The sequence below is a fragment of the Pseudopodoces humilis genome, chromosome 12 (assembly GCF_049639895.1).
Source record: "Pseudopodoces humilis isolate 2021_Gansu_Grassland_sample_001 chromosome 12, ASM4963989v1, whole genome shotgun sequence".
Lineage (NCBI taxonomy): Eukaryota > Metazoa > Chordata > Aves > Passeriformes > Paridae > Pseudopodoces > Pseudopodoces humilis.
The window spans coordinates 6,314,066-6,336,504 of record NC_142211.1 but is presented as its reverse complement, the minus strand read 5'-3'; the positions used below and the strand labels follow the sequence as shown (position 1 = coordinate 6,336,504).

General features: G+C 42.7%; 1 protein-coding gene and 1 pseudogene across 5 annotated transcripts in view; one reads left to right on the top strand and one right to left on the bottom strand.

The window, feature by feature from the left end:
- The window catches only part of LOC148183311 (ceramide transfer protein-like), a 274,244-nt gene that overhangs the window by 167,065 nt on the left and 84,740 nt on the right, over positions 1–22,439 (bottom strand). The window lies entirely within an intron of this gene.
- Positions 8,033–9,061, top strand: LOC148183313 (syncytin-2-like; annotated as a pseudogene).

The following is a 22,439-nucleotide window of genomic DNA, read 5'->3' as shown; positions in this document are numbered from 1 at the left end:
GCATCGTTCACCATCACTCTCTGGGCCCGGCCATCCAGCCATTTCTTAGCTCAGCAAAGAGTGCTCCTGTCCAAGCCGTGGGCTGCCAGCTTTTCCAGGAGTATGCTATGGAAGACAGTGTCAAAGGCCTTGCTGAAGTCTATATAGACAACATCCACAGCCTTTCCTGCATCCACCAGGCAGGTCACCTGGTCATAAAAAGAGACCAAGATGGTCAAACATGACCTACCCCTCCTAAACCCATGCTGGCTGGGTCTGATACCCTGGCCATTCTGTAAGTGCTGCGTGATGACACTCAGTATAAACTGTTCCATTACCTTACCAGGTACTGAGGTCAGGCTAACAGACCTATAATTACCAGGATCCTCCTTCCCACCCTTTTTGTGAATGGGTGTCACATTGGCCAGCTTCCAATCATCTGGAAGCTCACCAGTGAGCCAGGATTGTTGGTAAATTATGGACAGTGGCTTCGCAAGCTCATCTGCCAGCTCACTCATCACCCTGGGATGGATCCCATCTGGTCCCATAGATTTATGAATATCCAAGCATCTCAGCAGTTCACTGACTGCCTCCTCCTGGATAACAGGGGGACCATTCTTCTCCCTGACACCATCTACCAATCCAGGAGGATAGTTGTCCTGAGGACAAGCCGTCTTCCCACTAAAGACGGAGGCAAAGAAGGCATTAAACACTTCTACCTTCTCCCCATCTGCAGTTACTAAATTCCCTCCTGCATCCAGTAGAGAACAAAGGTTGGTCTTACCCTTCCTTTTGTCTTTAATATATTTGTATAAATATTTTTTATTATCCTTTACAAATTCGCCAAATTAAGTTCAAACTGAGCTTTGACCACCAATTTTTTTTTTCCTCTATGCCCTAGAAACTCCCTTAAATACTTCCTGAGAAACTTGACCCTCCGTCCAAAGATGATACATCCTCTTTTTATTCCTAAGTTCCTTTGAAACCTTGTTGCCCATCCAGGCTGGACATTTGCCTCGTCAACTCATCTTTCGGCACATAGGGACAGTCTGTTCCTGTGCCCTCAAGATCTCTGTTTTGAAGCACATCCACCTTTCATGGACTCCTTTATTTTTAAGGGCTGCTTCCCAAGGAATTCTCTGAATAAGTCTCCTAAATAGGCCAAAATCTGCACTCCAAGTAAGTGAAGTCCAATATAAAAGTGCTATTGATGTTCCTCCTGATTTCACCAGATCTGGAGAACTCTATCATTTCATGATCACTACATCCCAAGCAGCCTCCAACCACCACATCTCCCACCAGCCCATCTCTGTTTGCAAACAACAGGTCTAACATAGTCCCTCCCCTGCTGGGCTCACTCACCAGCTGAGACAAAAAATTGTCCTCCACACACTCTAAGAGCCTCCTGGACTGCCTCTTTTCTGCTGTATTAAGTTTCCAGCAGATGTTTGGTAAGTTAAAGTCACCTACACAAACAAGGGCTGGTGATCCTGAAACATTCTCCAGCTGCTTATAGAATAAGTTGTCCACCTCTTCTTCCTGGTTGGGTGGATGATAACAGACTCCCGGTCAGATGTCAGCCTTGTTGTCCTTCCCCTTAATTCTTAGCCGTAGACATTCAACTTCATCGTCATTAGTTTCAATACCCATGGCATCAAAAGCCTCCCTAATATTAAGGGGCACTCTTCCACTTCTCCCTTTCCTGTCTCTTCTGAAGAGCTTGTAGCCACCCAGTGCAGTGCTCCAGCTATTTCAGTCATCCCACCACATTTCCATGATGGTGACTACATCATAGCTTTGCTGTTGTACCATGGCTTCTAGCTCTTCTTGTTTATTACCCATGCTATGTGCATTAGTATACATGCACCTCAGCTGGCCTACTGATTTCACCCCTAACTCAGGCTTACCACCCTTGGGCCTGATTCCAGACAGCCCAGCTGCATCCCTTTCCCCCTTCAAACCTAGTTTAAAGCTCCCTCAATGAGTTCTGCCAGTTCATGAGCTAAAATGCTTCTGCCCTTAACAGAGAGATGGAGCCCATCCAGTTCCAGCAGGCCAGGTGCTGAAAAAGTTTCCCCATGATCAAAGAACCCAAAATTTTGCTGTTGACACCAACCCTTGAGCCATTTGCTGATAATGTGGGCTCTCCTGTTCCTTTCGTCATTTTGCTCTGCCACCAAAGGGACTGAGTAGAACATTACCTGTGCTCCTGCCCTATCAACCCCTTTACCCAGTGCCTTAAAGTCCCTTTTAATTGCCCTGACACTCCTCTTTTCAATCTCATCACTGCCAGCCTGAAGTATCAGCAGTAGGTAATAATCAGAGAGCCGAATTAGCCCAGGGAGTTTTTTACTAATATCCCATACGCTGGCCCCAGGGAGGCAGCAGACCTCCCTGTGAGATAGGTCCAGTCAACATATGGGACCCTGTGTTCCCCTCAGAAGGGAGTCACCCACTAAAACTACCCTTTTCTTTTTAATGTTAGAGGTGGTGATCCATCTGACAGATGAAGCATAATTGAGAGGCTCACTGGGCAGATCATTTTTTTGTATGCCATCTGGCTGACCCTCTAGATCCAGGTCCTCATACCTATTCTGAAGTGGCACCTGGGTAGCTGATGGGGATCGAGAAGAATTTTTTATTGCCTCCCCAAGTAGGGGAGATCCAAACAAGCTGAGCCTGTGAGTATTGTACTCAGACCAGGGGCCACACTGACAAGGCAGAAACAGTACTCTTTAAAGTTAGAAGGTCATAGAGGATATAATTGAAAAGTTCCTTAAATTTGAGTTATTAGTGGAATGTGAATCTAGATACAACACACCCATTCTGCCACTAAAGAAAGCTGATGGTCAGTTATCGATTGGTGGAAGATTTAAAAGAGGAATTAACAAAATACCAGAGGATATACACTCAGTTGTAGCAAACCCCTATACTCTTGACCACACTGACAGATGAATTAGGGTGCTTCACTGTTTTAGACCTTAAGCATGCTTTTTTATGCATTCCTGTGCATAAGAATAGTCAAGAAGTTTTTGCTTTTGAATGGGAGAACTCTGAAACAGGGAGAAAAAGCCAATTTATCTGGACAGTTCTACCTCACGGTGTCAAGAATAGCCCAACAATATTTGGAAACCAGCTAGCAAAGGAATTGGAGGACTGGAGAAGACAAGAACGAGGAGGGGTTATTCTTCAATATGTTGATATCTTGGTTGCAGCTAAAATGCCAGATGACTGCATCCAACTCAGTCTAAATCTTTTGAACCATTTGGGACAAAGTGTGTATAGAGTAGTTTATTTGGGTCTAAAAGTCTTCAGTGGACATCGACAGCTCAGCAAAGAACATAAAGAAGCCATCTTCCGTCTTCTAGAGCCCCACACAGTGAGAGTTGCAAGCCTTCCTGGAAATGGTAGGTTGGTGTCGCTTATGGATACCAAATTATGGACTACTGGTAAAACCTCAGTATGGAGCACTTAAAGCAGCTGAAAAGGTAATCATCATGTGGATGGAGAGCACTAGGGGCTGTTGCAGTCAGCAACCTCAGGATCTCGTCCAGGGAAGCCACAGGATTCTGGGGACCAGCATGGAACACCAACAAGACGGGCTCCCAGTTCATGAAACCATTTATTCAGCATGGGAACCAACTCAGGTCCAGAACAGAGAGCCTCGAACAGAGGCACAGCAGGGGTTTTTGAGAGACAGAACTTTTGAGGGTTTCCACCCTTGAGGGTAGAGTTCAGGGTCAGGGACCAGTAGAAACACACCAAGGGAGAAACCCCCAGGGACTCAAACTCAATCAGAACACCTGGGCCACCCTTCACAAGGGGTTTGGGGTGGGACAATGTGACTCTTTGTCTCCCCTGAGGCACGCCACCACATCTGCTCCTTTTTTATTATTTTTCTTTTTTTTTCCCCAAATTTTAATTAGGAGCTTAAAATGCTTCCAAAACATACACCTTAAAATCTCACCTCCTCCACAGAGCACCCGCTTTGCTTTGTGGGACACTAAAAACTCAATAACAAAACACATTAAGCAAACAAACAAACAAACAAAATTAAAAACAAACACTTAAATCTTGGTAAACAGTGATGGTACTTAATACAAATATAATGGGTTTTTTTTTGGTTCAGTCTCTTCCAGTTTAGGATTTTCTTTCAGGAAGGGTGCAGCTCTTAGATCTCCTCTCAAGAGGGGCATAGTTCTTTGATCTCCAGCTTCGGCTCTGGTCTCGTAGGTGTGGGCGTCGCCCCTTTAGATGATCTCGGTGAAACACTGGCTTTGGGAGATCAGGTTACAGTTTTGATTTCCCCGGAGGGGATGTTCCCCACCATGGAACAGGCACAGCCCCCAGGGCTGGAGCAGCCGAACAAAGGGGTGGGACCAAAGCAGGAGTTACTGGGGGAAGGGAAGGTTCGGGGCCGGAAAAGAAGGAGCAAGGTAGGAAACAAGGGATCCCATACCACGTGGCCGGTGCCATCTTGGGAAGGGGGGGGGGGCGGTCCAGGACAGACTTTCTCGGACCGGGAACAGGGAATACGGAAAGACAGGGGGTGAAGTAGGACACGGAACGGCGAGCAGACGGCAGCAGACCTGCATCACTCTGGATGTTCTCTGTCCCTTGCCTGCCTTCAGGAAAACAGGGGATGGGATGGCAGAAAGACACTGGGGTGACGAGGAGACGGCAGCAGCCCCGAGCCATCTTGGCTTTTTTCACCCATTGTCCTGCCCTTAGGAACATAGGAGAGGGGAAGATACAGGGAGGTATACACCAAAAAAATGAGGAACTTCACAGAAAACAAAAAACAGTCCACAGAAAGAGCCATACCGTCCATAATCGTCCATAATAAAAAAACAAAACCGTCCGTAATACATCTCGTTGGGTGATGTTAGGTGTTTGTCCCAGCGCTCTGGTCTCGGCTCCCCCACCTCCGTAAGCCCTTTTCTTCCCCCATGCCTCTGAGGCGCTCTCAACCCAGCCTTCCTGCCAGGTACTCTCGAGTCCTCATTTCTAAGGCGGGGGTCTCGCCGGCTCTCAAGCCATCAGCCGGGAACTTACGAGGTGTCCATGGAGATGTGTCCTGCTGTTCTTCTGGTGCTTCACTGGATGCCACGCATTCTCTCACCATATGTTGCAGTCAGCAACCTCAAGATCTCATCCAGAGAAGCCACAGGATTCTGGGGACCAGCATGGAACACCAACAAGACGGGCTCCCAGTTCATGAAACCATTTATTCAGCATAGGAACCAACTCAGATCCAGAACAGAGAGCCTCGAACAGAGGCACAGCAGGGGTTTTTGAGAGACAGAACTTTTGAGGGTTTCCACCCTTGAGGGTGGAGTTCAGGGTCAGGGACCAGTAGAAACACACCAAGGGAGAAACCCCCAGGGACTCAAACTCAATCAGAACACCTGGGACGCCCTTCACAAGGGGTTTGGGGTGGGACAATATAACTCTTTGTCGCCCCTGAGGCACGCCGCCACAAGGGGCTGCATTTAAACAACTGAAACATTCCTTGATGTCAGCCCCAGCTGCCGGACTTAACTAAGCCTTCTGAACTCTTTACATATGAGCAACTGAATGTTGCTCTGGGGGTACTGGCACAGCACCTTGAAGACTAGAGAGGGGCTGTGGCCTATTTTTCAAAACAGCTAGACAATGTCAACCAAGGGTGGCCTGGGTGTTTGAAAGCTGTAGCAGTTACTGTCACCTTGACCCAAAAGGCCTGGAAATTCACCCTTGGACAGCACACTGTAGTGTATGTACTCCATGCAGTGATAACTGTACTTGAAAAAAGGGGGGACATAGGCTATCCCCTAGCAGAATGCTTAAATATTAATCTGTGTTGTTGGAACAGGATCATGTTATCTTAAAAACATCTGTTGTAAACCCTGCAATGTTTTTGTCATCTACATTAATCGACAGTGTGCCTGAGCATGACTTTTTACAGACAACAGAAGAGGCCTATTCCAGCAGACCAGACCTGAAGGATGCTCCTCTAGAGCATCCAGATTGGGAACTGTATACAGATGGAAGCAGCTTCACGAGATATGCTAAGAGAATGACAGGTTAGGCAGTAACAACCACGGACAAGTTAACTTCAGCAAAGGTCTTGCCATCAGATATATCATCACTGAAAGCCAAACTCATTGCACTGACAAGAGCTCTAGAACTGAGGGAAGGAAAGAAGGTTAATATATGGACTGACTTTAAGTATGCCCTTAGTGTTGTCCATGCCCATGGAGTCATCTAGAAGGAAAGAGGGCTGCTGACTGCTCAAGGTAATTAAATCAAACATGCTAAACAGATCCTCACACACCTGCAGGGTATTTGGAAGACTACAGGTGCTATTATGCATTGCAGAGGTTATCAAAAAGGGAAAACAATTTCAGAACTGGGAATCTGCTTTGCTGATGAAACAGAAAAAAGGGGTTGCAGGAAAAAGCATTCTTGAATTGTTACCACAAAAAGGAATAGATCTGTCAAGGTTTACTCCAAATTATGAACAAAGGGACCACAAGTTAATTAAGTTCCTTAAGGCTGAAATTAAAGAAAGCAGGTGGGCTGTTACCCCAGTGGGACAGGTTGTAGTCTCTCTCCTTCTCCTTTGGGAAATAGCGCAGTGAGAGCATGAGAGTACTCACTGGGGAACAGAAAATCTTTTGAAACATCTGAGGAAGGTGGTAAGAGGAAGAGAGATGACTGATACTGTACAATCTATAACAAACAAATGTGAAATCTGCTATAGAAACAACCCCGACAAGAGAAAAAAAGAGTTGTATTAGGAATAACAAAGGCGGGGATCTCCCTGCAGATTACTAGCAAATACATTTTGCTGAGATGCCACACAAAGAAGGATACAGTTATGTACTGGTGTTGGTTGACACCTTCAGTGGATGGCCTGAAGCTTACCCCTGTCACACTAACACAGCCAAGGAAGTGGTGAAAGTTTTGCTCAGTCATATAATTCCAAGGTTTAGGGTTTTGTTGGGGTTCTCATCAGACAGGGAGCCACACTTTGTTATACCAGTAGTCAGAGAAGCTAGCCGGGTTCTAGGAATTGTTTGGGACCTGCACACACCCTACAGGCCCCAAGCAAGTTGCAAAGTTGAATGCATGAATGGAACCCTTAAAACCCAGATTAGTAAGATCTGTCAAGAAGCATCAATGACATGGGTTCAGGCCTTGCCTATAGCCTTACTGAGAATCCACATACAACCAAGGTGGTAAGACAACATAAATCCTTATGAAATATTGTATGTCAGGCTTTATCAGATTCTGCATATCCCAGGAGAAATCCATATATTAATTAATTAACTTGAAAAGGTATTTAATTGTTTTAAGTTCCACTTTGCAGAAGCTCCAGAGATTCGTCATGTTATCTAGGCTGACATGACTGAACACACCTGCTCATCTGTTCCAACCTGGAGACTGGGTCTATGTTAAATGGTGGGATAGTGACCCCTTGCAAGCTAAGTGGAGAGGACTGTTGTTCCAAGTCCTGCTGAATACCCTCACCGCAGTCAAGGTCGCTGGCAAGGGACCCTGGATTCATCACTCCAGAGTTAAAAAAGCTTCTGCTCCTGAAACCACCAGGAAAACAGAGACTGATGAGACTGATGCAAATCAGGATGATGTGGTTTGAATTGTTCTTTTTGTGCCTGTTATCTGCACAGTTAGTTGTCGCATTATATTAGGAACGGCAAAGCACGACACAGACTCCCTTCTGAGTTGCACAAGAGAGCAAGTTTTATTATTCCAGATCTTCTTTTATAGACAGGTCCGAGAAGGTCCGAGAGGTAAAACTCTCATTGGTCATTAAACTAACCTATCACCATCATTGGACAATTAGGAACTACACCCCTTGACTGTTTCTTACAAGTAAACAACAAGGCGACAAACAACACCTGCAAAGGTTGTTTTCCACCTTCAAGGACTGTTTGGATTCCTCCTTATGATTTCTCAGGCCAGAGTGAGAACCTTTTGTGACTCAGTCTCATACAGGCTCTGTGCTCCCTGCCTGCTTTCTCAGATTCAGCATCCATAGTTAGTAACCATGGCTCAGGGTTGGCCCCAAGATTTGCATGTGACTTTAGTCCAAAATGTATCCAAAGCTCTTCATAAAAACAACTGTTGGCTTTGTACTCAACTACCAGCTATGGATGGGAATGGTAACTGGCCACTGATTGGTATTTTAATAAAAGTGAAACATTCCAAAAGATGGGAATTAATCAATTGGGCCTATCAGCCTCCTATACTCCTGAGCGGCCTAATTGATCATGGGAATTATACAGTTCCCTGCACAATCGTAAATGCCACAAGAAAGATCATCCTTCCTCCATATTGCCATAAGACTGAATCCGTAGAAAGAGTAAATCCAAAATCTGTGAAAAAGATGGCACAGACATCATGGAGACTCATTCTACCACACAGGACAGGGTGGTATTGGATATGTGAAAATGAGGCTTAGAAAATTTTGCCCCTAGATAAAGATCGGGCCTGTGTCCTTGGGGCTGTAGTTCCAAACATAATGATATTTAATCATACTGAGTATCCAAATGGAAGGATGAGGAGGACAAAAAGATCCATTCATCCCCTCACTGAGCATCTCACACTTTTCCATAGTGTAATCAGAGCTCTCATTCCCTCTTTGGGAGTAATTGAGCTGGAGAGAGCAGTTGTAAACATCTCAGCCGTTATTAAACATATTGAATGGCAGACTTCAAATGCAATTTCAGCCTTATTAGAAGAAATCCATGATTTGTCTTGTGTGGTTTTGCAAAACAGAATGGATCTCAATTTCCTAGTAACCACACAAGGAGGCATGTGTGCAGTCATTAACACTAGCTGTTCTTATGTGGACCAGAGTGGAAAAATTAAGAAAGATTTTGTTGAAATTTGGAAGCAAACTCAAATTTTACATGAGGTAGCTTTCAAAAAAACCACATTGAACTTTGACTGTATCTTCCACACACTCACTTCATGGTTACCAAACTGGGCCTGCATTAAAGAACTGTTCATAGTAGCTGTAGTTATAGTTGGGTTTTGTACTTTAGCCAGTTGTGTAAGTGAGTACTGTGGTTAGATATATGGAGTAGAGACTAGATAAGGTAGAGTCTTGTCAAGTCTCTAAAGGGGGGAAATTATGCCAAATTAATTTTTACTTTTATATATTCTTCATATATATTTGTAGCTCTGTAGCCCATTATCATGTAACTATATAGATTAGTAGCTAGTATTTTCCTATCCTGTTAGACAGAAAGAAAAAAATGCATTCCTAAGACCCTATCCTAATCTTCTGAGAACCAGGGTCAAACCACTCTCCCAAGACACTTTCTCATAAACAAAGTAGAGCTAGTAGCAAAAGGGGGGCTTCAGAAGAGGGTCAAACCAAGAGGGACTTACCTTATCATCTATGTTTCTAATTGAGGATTCTTGTCAATTATGCTTATTTGTTAAACTTATAAAACTGTACTTGCCCTATGTCATGTGTGCATCTTCAGCACATTTTTGGTGTGTATTTTGGCGTATTGTGTACCTGGGGAGCCTTCATATAGGTAAACACATTTTATTATCTAACTGTGTCTGGCTCATGATTTCAGGGGCCAAAAAGGAAACACAAGAGGTGAGAAAATTAACTTTGGTACAAAAGATAATAGTGTATACTCCACACCCTATAATCACCATCTTAGGCCAAAAAGGGAGGCATTGGCTTTCCCCAAGCCCTATGTTGAAATATCAGACTGTTTTAATGAAGCGAGAAGACATGGAGTTGAAGGTAACCACAGAGGTAAATACAGCCCAATTCCTGAACAGCCCAATGGAAGGGGATGAACAGCTAATCCATGATTGCTTACAGACAATCCAGCAAATTTATGCAAGCTGACCAGACCTGCAAGACACCTACTGAAGATCCAGAGATAAAGCTCTTTACAGATAGGAGTAGCTTGGCACAAGAAGAAAAACGAAAAGCTTGCTATGCCATAGACACGTACGAGGGACCAATCTGATTTTTATTTATGCCTCAACATATGTTATATATAAGGTGAAGGATTCCTATACGGACTGTACACGTGCTGGGGGCCCTGTCCCCGGGGAGGATTCCCCTGACAGCCAGTCAGGCGAGAGAAAGCTTCCACGATCAGGCTGCAAGAGACCCCCTACTTGCTAGTGGGGCAAATGCCTGTGAAAAAATGCCTGGAAAATTTGGCTATGGGAGGAGCCTTAGCAGATAAAAACAGTTACCTGCGACACAATCAGGGGCCATTTTTCTTTGGGTTTCTTGGAGGGATTGGGGCTCGCCAGGATGGTCAGCTTGGGCCCCCTCCCCTTTTTTTCCCTGCGGTGCTGCTTCCTTGTCTGCCCGTCCTGCCCTGCGTCACCGCTTCCCTGAGAGACCTCATTGCCGTGATAACTTGGTGCTCTGCTGTTTCTCCGACGAGCAGCTGCCACCGCCCGCAGCCACCACGCCCCAACCCTGACAGCCCCCAGCTTCTTCACAAGTGCGCCTGAAAACACAGCAGCCTGTTCTTCACCAACAGGAGAGACATGCAGCCTGCTGCTGTTTGGAAATCCAGCCTAGCTGCCATGGGAGTCACACAGACTCATTGCAACTTGCAGCACACATGCTCCATCTGCTAAACTGACGCCAACAGGGAACCCCGGGGTCCTTGCGATAATGCTGTGCCTGTCTTCTATTTATCTCTCAGTCTCTCTTTTTCCCTCTCTACTCTCTTTGCTATCCTCCTTTGATAGAAACACTTATCTGTTGGAAATGGAAAAATAGAAACTTCCACAGATGCTGAAGGATTCGATCTGCAGCCTTGGAAAGACCTTGGATTAATGTAATGATGAAGGTACACAGACATTGGGTAGAGAAATTATAAACTTATGTTCCTATAGTTATAAGTAAAAATATGCCTAGAGCAGTTAAGAAATTATATTAGGTGAAACAGTTTGAGGCTTAAGCTGCAATAGTGTGATTTATAGAGTAGGTTAGAGATCTAGAAACTATAACAGAGGTGTGTGTATCAGTACATGACCTGTCAGCTTAGTGGCTAAGAGAGACGCAGTGTGGCAAAATTAAGTAAAGGTGATAGGTTAATAAATGAAAACAAGTTTTGTGTCAACTGTCTATTGGGCCAAAATGTTAGATATTGCTGTGCAAAGAGAAAACTCGTGGCTTCCTTGAGCTATGGCTGACTTGTTGCTCCTCTAAACTTTCACGCCTTGAGACTGACATCTTATCTGACTACTTGAGCAACAAATCATCTCAAAGCAAGGTGGTCCCATCCCTTGTTCTTCATCTCGACACTTATCTTTCTTTATCAATAAACAGTTCTCAGATATAATAGTGTCATGTTTACACTTTATTTTCATCTGAGAAATCTATCAAAAAGAATCCTCCTTGACTCCCCCTTTCACAGTGGGACGGGACAACACGTCAAATGAGGTAATAGAAGCTGCACCACTGGCTGCAGACACCTCAGCACAAAAGGTAGAGCTCATAGCACTACAAAAAGCCCTGGAATTGGCAGCACAAAAGAGAGTAACCATATGGACTGACTCAAAATATGTTTTTAGCATTGTTCATGTCCATGGAGCCATATTGAAAGAAAGAGGTCTATTAACATCACAGGGGTCTCCAATTAAGTACAAATGAGATATTATCCCGCCGTGATGCCATCCAACTACCCATAGAAGTGGCTGTACTACAATGCAAAGCACACCAATGTGGGAATACCCAAATTCACACACAAAATAGACTTGCAGGTAAAACTGCACAAGAGGTTACGCAACAAGGCATCTTAGCATTAATACCTGAGCAAGCTATTTCACTTCCTGAAGTTAGCCCAGGATATATTCAAGCACATTTAAAATTAACTACTTACCTAAAGGCCCAGAATAAAGAGGGTAGATGGCTAGTAACTCCCAATAACCAGGTCATAGTCCCACCACAACTGATGTTAAAAACTGCAAACGAGAAACACCAGCAAATTCACTGGGGAATCAATACTGTGGTAACCAGCCTACTGACTCAGTTACTCAGTTTCGGTATGACAAAGATTTTCAAGTCTGTTACAGAAAAATGTCCAATATGTCTTAAGAATAACCCTCTGAACTTAAAAAGACCACATCCAGGTATCACTAAGAAAACACTCCTGGAGATTACTGGCAAATTGATTTTTCTGAGCTATCACACCAAAAAAGATACAGGTATCTCCCTAGCATTCAGAGATACTTTTTTCCGGGTGGCCAGAAGCTTTTCCCTGCCACACCAACTGTCTTAGTTTAGGGCAAATTAGGGAGGAAAACTCTAAATGGGAGTTTCCCCAGGGAAATGATCCTTCTTCACTAACTGGTTCGGGAAAGGAAAAAAAAATTCTTTGGAGAGAAGTGGAAAAAGCTGTTTATTTAACAGAAATTGAATAATATTAAATAATAAAACTTCTCGCTGTTCGATGGGATGGCAAATCTAGGAAGAAAAGTTCTTTTTATGTGGTGTAGCTCGGCTTGCTCAGGTTCTTATCAGTCTTTTCGGCGCTGGAAAGTGCCGAGGCCCAGGCCCCGGTGGGCTAAAGGCGTGAGCTCCTGGGGTTTGGCTGGGTGTTCAGTCTAGAGCAGGTTTGTACAGATTTAAGAAAAAAGGGAAAAAACAAAGATCTAGGGAACTCTTCTGCTTCAGCTAGCTAAAGCTAACTAAAAGCCAGAGAGAAACTCTGTCTCGCTGTCTGTCCGTGCTGCAGACATTACAGTCTAGGAGCGGGATGTGTGGGAGTGATGTTTTCCTTTAACACAAACTGCGTGCTTCTTCTTCTCCCTGCTCTTGCTCTTAGAGCTAGTCTTAAAGGTGCAGAACTTAATATATAACATAAACTAGACGATTTGGGATATCAGTATTATAGTTACTCCAGGACATTTCACTTCTTATCTTCATATCTTTAACTTATTATCAAAATTAATATATATATATTTTAACTCTATAACACATACATTATATACAGACAAGGGCATTTATTCATGATCTTCACTTAACAATCAGATCTTTCTGAGGTACACATTGTGTTATTCTATTTTTCCGCATTATCTACTATGTGTAACTCGGTCTCTGAGCAAAAACAACTCCACGAATGGGTTTGTCTGCACTCGAAGTAGAATTGATCTAAATTGTCTTTCTTAACAAACTTCTGATGTACCACTGGGACTTTGTCTCTATCTACTTTATGCAGAGGCTCAGATTGGGCTGGGCCTGCTCGGTTGGTGGAACCTTGGGTGTTAACTATCTATGTGGCCTGTAGATCTGAACAGAGGTATCCATTGATAAAACAAAGCAGTTGTTGGAGTAGGTGCGATACCATGAGAAGCTTGAAGAGAGATGAGAGTGATGAAGACACTTTGCCCCTGGGGAGAGAAGAAGAGAAAACCTCTGTTCCCAGAGATGATCACAGAGACAGATGAAGAGAACCTTTGCCTTTGAACAACTCATCCTTAAAATAATATCCCATGAGTTCATGGCCCATGGACACACCTCTAGGAGGGCTGTGAAAATGGGAGGAATTTCACAATTGAAGAACTTTTCCTGGGCAGCTGCTATTCGTGGAAGTGAAAAGCCATGAGAGAACTGTTTCTTGTGGAGAAGTCTCCATGGCATGACAAGAGAAAATTCCTCTCCCTACAAGAACTGATGAAAGACTATTGTATAGTTGGTAACTGATTTAACATTCCAGGTTTTGTCTCTATGTTTTCAGTTGGGAAAGGAAAAAAGTTGGGCAGGGGGAGGAAAGGTGTTCTGGAGGTTTTATTCGGATGCTTCTTATTCTTGCAGTCCTGTTAATAAAGTTTCTTTATACCTTTTATGTTTTAAGCCTGTTTTTCCTTTCTCTTAATTCATATCTCACAGCAAGAAATAAGTAAGTGCACTGGTGATTTTAGCCAGCTCTGAACCCACCACATTATTTGGTGTGTTGGCTGGGAAACTCAAATTGGTGAATCTAAACCACTACATGAAATTGGTGTTTCTGCCCGGTTTTCAAACTGAAACCACTACACTGTTTAAGGCCTTTTGTCTGTTACCTCGTGTCTATTCAATAAATAGCTGATTTTATAATAGACCTGACTGGCCATCCTTAAGAACTTGCAAACCAGAGTGATTTAGGTGCAGGCCACCTGAGTAGAGCTGCTGCCAAAAATCTGAGCCTAAGGCAGGGCTTGTCTAAAGCTCTCAGTTGATCCATAACACAGGACCAGTGGAAAGGACCTCATCTGGTTCTGCTGACTACAAGAACACTAATAAAAGTGAAAGGACTTAACTCCTGGATTGATGGCACATGAATTAAGAAAGCTCTAGACTCAGAGTGAATAGTGGAAAACACCGTACCTCTAACGGAAAATTTCAAAGACATCTATGAACAAGCAGCGAAATGTATACACTGGTGTTTATGGGAACCTTTTTTCCTTTAGGTGGGAGTGTGGGAGAAAATGTGTTATGAACATTAATCCAAGGGTTTGGTAAAATGTGCAATCTGTCCAGCATTACAGCCTCCCTCCCTATCCCCAGGTCAGCAGGGCAACCCATTCCCTGGAGAATTATCCCTATAGATCTGTCAATTGGAATTCACTATGATAATCAAATTAAGGCAATTATCGCACTATATTAGGAAGGGCGAGGCAGTACGACATGATTCTCTTAGCTTTATTGTCCAAGAGAGCAAAGTTTATTATTCTTAATCCTCTTTTATACACATGTTCGAGAAGGTCTGAGAGGTAAAATTCTCATTGGTCATTAAAGCAACACATCACCGTCACTGGTTAAGTGGAACACCCCCCCTTGACTGTTTCCTAAACAACACCTGCAAAGATTGTTGTCCTTTACCAAGGACTGTTTGGATTCTTTTAGATTCTTTGTCATGCTTTCTCAGGCCAGACTGAGAAGCCTGTGTGACTTAGTTTCACACAGGCTCTGTTCCCTGCTTGGTTTTTGCATTTAGCATCCACAATTCCCCTTTTTTTCTTTTAGGGCAGAAAGGCAGCATTTGTAATCTCCGGCAGGGCCCTTGCAGGAAAGAGAACAAACACAGCATCAGAGGTTCCTTTAGTAACTTGTTGATTACCCGACAGAACCCCAATTGGACACTGACTTAGAATGGTCAGGGACATTCTCTGGCATATGTTATTGAATCTTTCATGCATTACCATCAAATCCTGTTGTTCATTATTGCAAGGAGTTAGTTAAACTTGGTACACTGGAGTGACTCTGAATGTGCAGGAAAATTTTTCCAGTAATCAGATTCATCTTTGCAGGTATCAATAGCTTTTCTTGTTTTCTGAGCTGTTAGTAAAGCTCCGTTAAGTCTTCCTGCTATATTGGAAGAACAATTTTCAAATTGTTTCAAATGAGCAATGAGCAATTCAGACAGCATAGGCAATAGTGAAAGCAAACATCACCCACTACTAGGATGAGCAAGAGAAATGTAGGTGTGTTGGGGGTTAGGTATCCTTTTTTTTTTAGTTCTGGCTTGCCCGTGGAATTTTTACCCATTAGTTTCGGGGACAACCTGACGGTGGGTACTTAGTGAGTGCTCGACAACGGACAAAGAGTGGCCGGGCCCAAGGGGGGAAGGGGGCAGGAAAGGAGGGTGGAGACAGTTTGGGTGGGCTTTCTTCGGCTTCGGGGGAAAAGACATTCTTTTTCTGGGGTGCGGAGCTGCTGCGGTAGAGAGAAGGGAAATTCGCCATCACCCAGACGGAGCTGCTGCTTCTTCTCCTTCTTCCCTCTTCGTTAGTTGGCCTCACACTCCCTGTCCTGCCGGAACGTGTGGCAATGCCACCCACCGCTGCGGAGCTGCTGATACACCTCAGCCACAAGCCTGAGATCTCAGCTCATCCCTGTTGTTCCAGCCGACTGTTCCTCAGAGGCCTGCAGGAGCACCGGGACTGCCTGCCCGAGGGGGTTTGTGAAACAAAGCCTCTCCTCCATCCCGTCTCAGCCGAGAAAAGCTGTCACGGGGCCCCTGGTTCTGTTTTCTTGTTAATGCTGTAGTTATTGCTGTTTGCTTGCCTGGTTATACTAGTAAAGAACTGTTATTCCTATCCCCAGATCTCTGCCTAAAGGCCCCTTGATTTCAAAATTATAATAATTTGGAGGGAGGGGGTCTACATTCTTTCATCCCAAGGGAAGCTCCCGCCCTCCCTAGCAGACACCTGTCTAGGGGTGAAAGGGAGATGGCTTTGTTTATAAATACATATTATAATATTGGCTTTTCACAAAATGTTGAAATGGATGTTATATATAATGTTAAAACAACTTTACTATAGTTTTTATTTCTATTAATTAAACTTAGGTGTAGTAAGTGAAATAGCTGTTATAGTTATGCTTGCAGTAATTGAACTGCCTGCTTGGTTAGGATAACATCCAATGGACATATGATGAAGATCCCTGCTACTGATATGCAACTATCAGCACATACCATCTGAAGAAAGTATGGACTAAAATTCAATCTGGAGGTGATAATAAGAACAGACAAAAACCACAGCTGAGAAATGTGCATGCTCTAAAAAGGCAGGCCCGAGGAATAGTCATGCTAAACAGCTCTTGGAACATGTAAATTAGTTTTGAGGAAAAGTTTGAATATGTATAACTGTTTATGAGTACACAATAGGCTGATGCAATAGAAAAAGTATATAACAAGTGTCTCCAAAATAGCAGGTGTGCTCTTGGCTGAACACCAAGCACCTGGCCATTAAAATTTGCTTTATTATCTTTGTCTCTTGTTGTCTTTTATTAAACTTTTCAATTTTACCAGGAGATTGAACCTCATTTTTCACAATTTAGAAGCTTCATCCGGGATATAACACATTGCCTCTGAAGATCCAGGAGATCCTGAGCAGGGGAGGCGCCCCCTGGCTGAGTTTGGCAGTCCACTCTGTTTTCTTCTGGTGTCATTGGTGGTAGCAGGGTGACACCCCGTGGACAAGAAAGAGAAAAATAAAAGCAAAGAAAAAGGGAAAAGGCTCCCTAGGAAACAGCAGTGATTTCCCCATAAATTGGTGCCCTTGTTTTAAATGGCTAAAGAAGTGAAGCGGTCAAGGTCTCTAGAGAACTAGTTGAAGTCCTACTTGGAACCAGAATCCCAGGATCGAAATAACCACGGATAGCCAGCGACTGCTTGAGGAAAAAGCACACATGCCAGGCGATGGACACCTGTACTGGGCCGGTGAAAGACCAATCACCTACTAAGTGGACAGGTGAGCCCTGGGGTAATCGGAGTATAATGGGGAAAAAATATTTCTAAAAAGCAGAAACATATCTATGACTATTTAAAATATTTGCTAAAAGATAATGACCATGAACTCTCAAATCATGAGTTAAAAGATCTTTTTAATATATGCTGAAAAGCATTTCCCAGATATGAATCCATGTAATGCTTTAAATACCTCACTCTGGGGCCCAAATTTTGTGTTAAGCTAATTGATGATGCCACCCATCGGAACAAAGAAGCTGTTTCTTTGTTGCCAGCTTGGAGATCAGTTGTAGAAATCTTGGATGTTAACCTACTTGATGATACTACCAGAAGGGACCAAAGCAGCTGCTTCTTGGTTGCCAACTCCGAGATTAATTGTAGAAATCCTGAAGAATCCACTTACAAATCCTGCAAACTCAGAGGCTGCCTCAGTCCCCCCCCCACTGCCGCAGCAGGCCAACAGGGAAACACTGCGATCCCAGGTCACTGCTGGAGCTGGAGATGGGCTCCAACAAACAGCCGGGACAGGCAGAAAGACAGTCTTCGGCTTTTCCCACCTCCCCCACAAATGCTGCAGTCACCCCAGCCACCGTCCATCATGGGCCACACCAGATGACCCCTGGCCAGAACCGGTGGGCTTTCTGGCCCCCCCGCACCATTCCCCCCTTCATGGCTGCAGCGGCCCCCCCGCCGCTCCGGCCCAGGCTAGACATCCCACCCCCATCAAGCTATTTCCCACGGCTCCTGTGGCTGCGCTTCGGACGAGACCAAAGATGCAAAAAAGAGGGGGAAAGGGCGGGAGAGAAATCTACAAAAAAAAGCAAATTAAGTAAGAGATTGTGAGACATAAGCTTAGAAGAATTTAAGATTTTAGAAAAATTGAGGCCTTAATTAAAAATAAGCCTTGTTAAATATAATTGAAATAAATAGATGGGCCCTCATTAAAAATTAAAGGTAGATAGAAAGGCTTTGCTAAAATTAGAGGTTAATCATTAGCTAGTAATTGTCTGTCAACTTTGTGTTTGTTCAGCTGGGCTTATAATGAGAAACAAAGAATTTAGTAAGAAACTTCAAGAAAATAAGACAATTGCAAATCAGAAACCCATTGAAGCCATGAAAACTAGGAGCCCAGCCAAGGGTCCATTTGTCACTTTGGCATTGAAAAGGTAGAAAGGTCAGGACGAGGAAGAGATATATCCCTTCCTCCCATTTGTGAACCCCTCCTCATAATAGGATCACCAACCCATTTCAAAGAAAAAAAACTATGCATGCTTAATTGCTTTTTTCCTAATTAGCATGAGAAAGCGGAGAGTGGTTGGCAACTGGGTTATGGATATGCATTTGTATTCAATATTTCTGTAAATAAAAAGCCTGTATTCACCCGTATTCGGGGCTGTGTGTATTAAGGGGAGACCCAGGCACTGGCCCAGCACTGGCCCAGAGCTGTTAATAAACATACACTTTTTAACCCTAAAAACGCTTAGAGTTTTTGTTTCGTCTCAGTTGGATATTGATACTAGATCATATCCATATTTTGGTAAATCAATTGAAGATGGAAATCACTGGACTGGTGTGAGTGGAGGGGCAGATGATGAGTGTTTCATTCCTGGAGAAGAATCAGATTTATCAACCTCAGTTCTAACAGACTCAAACTGGGAAAGAGACAAATCTTCCCTTTGTGAGAATGTATGAGGGCTGCATCCGTACTTCTAGAAATAACTTTTAGGAGTGGCGGCAGAGTGGGGCAGCTCAGCCCTCCTGCTTGCTCTCCAGAGAAGCGCTGGGATAGTATCCAGCTTTTTATAAAGTCATGATTCATTGTTTTCTTAGAATGTCTTTACACACCTTGTTTGAGTTAATTTTTTAAGTACTTATAAATTTTTTTAGTTTTACAGTTTGTACTGGAAAAAATATTGTGACCCTTTAGAAAATTAAAAAAAAACCCTTTTTAGAAATGTTTACAGTAAAATATTAATAAAATAAAAAGTTACTTTTCAATAATTAGTTTTAAAACCTAATGTCAAAACATTGAGTGATTTATAGCCACTGATAAAATGATTCTCTCATTAATGTTATCTACAGAAGATATTTGTGGTCTAAAAAATATTTAGCTTAAGAAACTTCACTATATAAGTAAGTTAACTAAATATTGCCCGTTTGCTTGTTTTTTCCCTAAAATTTTAATAAGATAATTTTATTGTGAAACTTTTTACCATAAAAACATGACAGCATGTATACCTATTTAGGCTTCAAATTTTAATTAAAAAATTGACTTAATGTTAAAACAGTTTAAGCATAAAATTCATGACAATATTATATGAAGAGTTTCTTGTTGTTTTATGCTTTAAATATTTGTGTTCCCTTACCTTTATTAGGCCAAACCCAAATTTATTGTACGGACATCTGCAAAGTGCTACAAAAGCGGAATAGCAATTTGCCAAACCCTATGTTGCTATAATTTTTTTTCTTTAGTAAAACTATGCTTTTAAAAACATAAAATTTGTTTGCACCAGAAAAAATTCCCATTATCAATAAGTATTTTCAATAATATCTGCAGCTATTTTGAGTTATTCTTAAAGCCAAATTACATAAAATCATCATGTATTTGTCATATCTTTATAATTTTATAGTAAATCCATTGTTGATATATTATGTTGTTGATATATTATGTTCAGTTGTTCTATACCAAACATTTATCAGTCTTTTTTGTAATAATAGAACCAAGTGTAATTAATAGAAATAAGTGTATCTTAATAGAATTAAGTACACGTTAAGTTTTATTATGTTTAAATCTAACTAATTTTTAAGATTTCTTTCCGTCAAATGTCATTCATATTAAGTTTAGATGTTCTTGAATCAAATTGTCTCAAGTTTTGTTTAAAATATGCTTATCGAAATTGTATAGTTATTTTCTTTTAAAGATAACTATGACTGAAAACAGCTGAGATGAAACACCGATAAACATCTGCTTTTAGATGGAAGAAGATGTAGTCTAATACACCCTTGATTTGCACCAAAGTTTTATTTTTTGTTACAATCTTTGATGTTTTTGTCCTTTTATAAAGTAGAATGAAAAAAATAGTGATTGTTATTCATACTAAGACGTTTAAAAGTCTTTTACTTTGTTTCATTTATTGCATTGATACTTGAATGTTTTGAAAATATTATATCTTAACTTTCCTTAGACATTTACTGCTGATATATTCATTGTATAATGTGAATTTGTAGATTTTTATGATAAACATTATTTATAAGGTATCATTATTGTATTTGCAGCCGGCTTCTCATGTACTTTAACATCTCTTTGTGTGACCACTTACAGAACACGTGTCATTGTCAATGTCATCTTCCGAATTCCTCTCTTGTTTTCTAACTGCAAAATGCATTTCTTTGAACAGGTTGTTTTAGCTAGTCCTGCACAGGTCTCATTTTTTTATTCTCTTTTCTTGTTTAAACAGGTTTGCTATGGGCTTGATCCAGTGCACCTTCATGATTTTTCAATATTTTCAGGGTTAAGCTTCGAAAGGGAACCAACTACTAGATGTTTGATTAGTTCATAATTTGTTAAGAGTCTGGTTTTTAAAAAATGAGTTAAGGGGATAAACCTTCCAGTTTTAAGCCTAGGCCCTGGCCTGTTGTAATTAAGGCCTGGCGGAGCGGAAGATTACCAGGATGTAACAGAAAGCTAGTAACCCACCCCTCTCTGTTAGGATAGTAAAATCTTCTGCAATTTAGCCAATAGCACCTAACGATGACGTAAGCAGAAGGGAGTAACACAGTGAACCTAGGCTATAAAATGTAAAATTCCCTGTAATAAACACCATTAACGCCATCCATCACATTGATGCTGTGGGTTTGTGGACCGACGGCTGAGGATAGCCGCCGTGCTGGAGCTGGCCAGGGCGCCTGCCTTGCTTGAAAAACCCAACATCTGTGCCAGAAAACCCGGGAGGAAAAGTGGGAAAAGAAACGTGAGAAGAAATTCAAAAAAGCAAGGATATCCCTGGACCAGCGAGCAGCGGCCAAAGAGAGCTGGACTGTTCTTGGCGAAGAGAAATCCTGGGCCCAGAAGAAAGATGGAATCACTGATAAAGGTCATATCTGAATTATATAAGCAGTGGGGGGATAGATTGTAAAATCTAAGGATTTTATGCTTGCTGTTACACAGCTTTTACAAATGGGAGTTATAGAGCAGCCAGTGGACATTCTTCACCCTGAGGTGTGGGAGAAATGTACCAGAGCTCTGGCTAATGAAACTGTGGATTCTGGTAATATGAAGCATTTTAAGTCATGGGGTAAGGTCGTTAAGGCCTTGAAAAAAGCTAGGCAAAAGCAAGAAACCTGGATGGCAGCAAAAGGACTGTCTCTTGGTCACCCCAAAACTAGGAGTCAGTGCTACAACACAAACTTTAGAGCCTCCAGGATGAGAGCAGCTCAGCTGAGCAGAAGGGGACACAGGAGAACGATATGCCCCCTAAAACCCCAACCCTGAGCCACCCTCAGAGGGACAACAGAAGAGCAAGAGACTTTTGGAAAAAGTTAACAGAAAAAAGCCAGAGGGTTGTGGCAGAAAAAATAAGAAGAAAGCATCCCCCCAAAAACTTAAAGATGGCACTGAGAAAAAAAAAGTTATAAAGAGGGAAAAAAATGTCTTTAACAAAGAACAAAAGCTGGCCTTGGAAGGTGGGCACAGTCAGGGGGATGGGAGAGAAAAGGAATGTGAAGAAGAAAGAGAAAACTGAAGTAAAAGAGATAAGACGCAGGGGATGGGTACAGAGGCACAGAGATTGGAATGCAAAGGGAGGAGGGGGGAGAAGAAGGCGAAGGGAAAAGGTGGAGTGAAAGGCGGAAGTAGAGGGTGGAACGAAAGGCGTGGAGAACCAAGAGGGAAGGAACAGCCTGCCCACAGGGTGGCAGGCGGGGCTGGAGCCCAAGAAAAAGGCACGGCAAACAGGAAATAGCCAGCCAGTCGAGTTCTGACTCTGATTGAGATACGAGTGACGAAGGGTCAGAGCCTCAGAAGAAAAACAGTAAAAATGATAAGGGGGATGGGAGCAGAGCTACAACAGCAGAAACAGGCGGTTCACCCCCGCCCACTCCCTCTCTGGGAAGAAAGCGCCGGGATAATACCCAGTTTGCTACAAAGTCATGATTTATTGAGTTTTTTAAAATGTGTTTATATACCCTTTTGGAGTTAATTTTGTGTTTTAAGTAATTATGAGT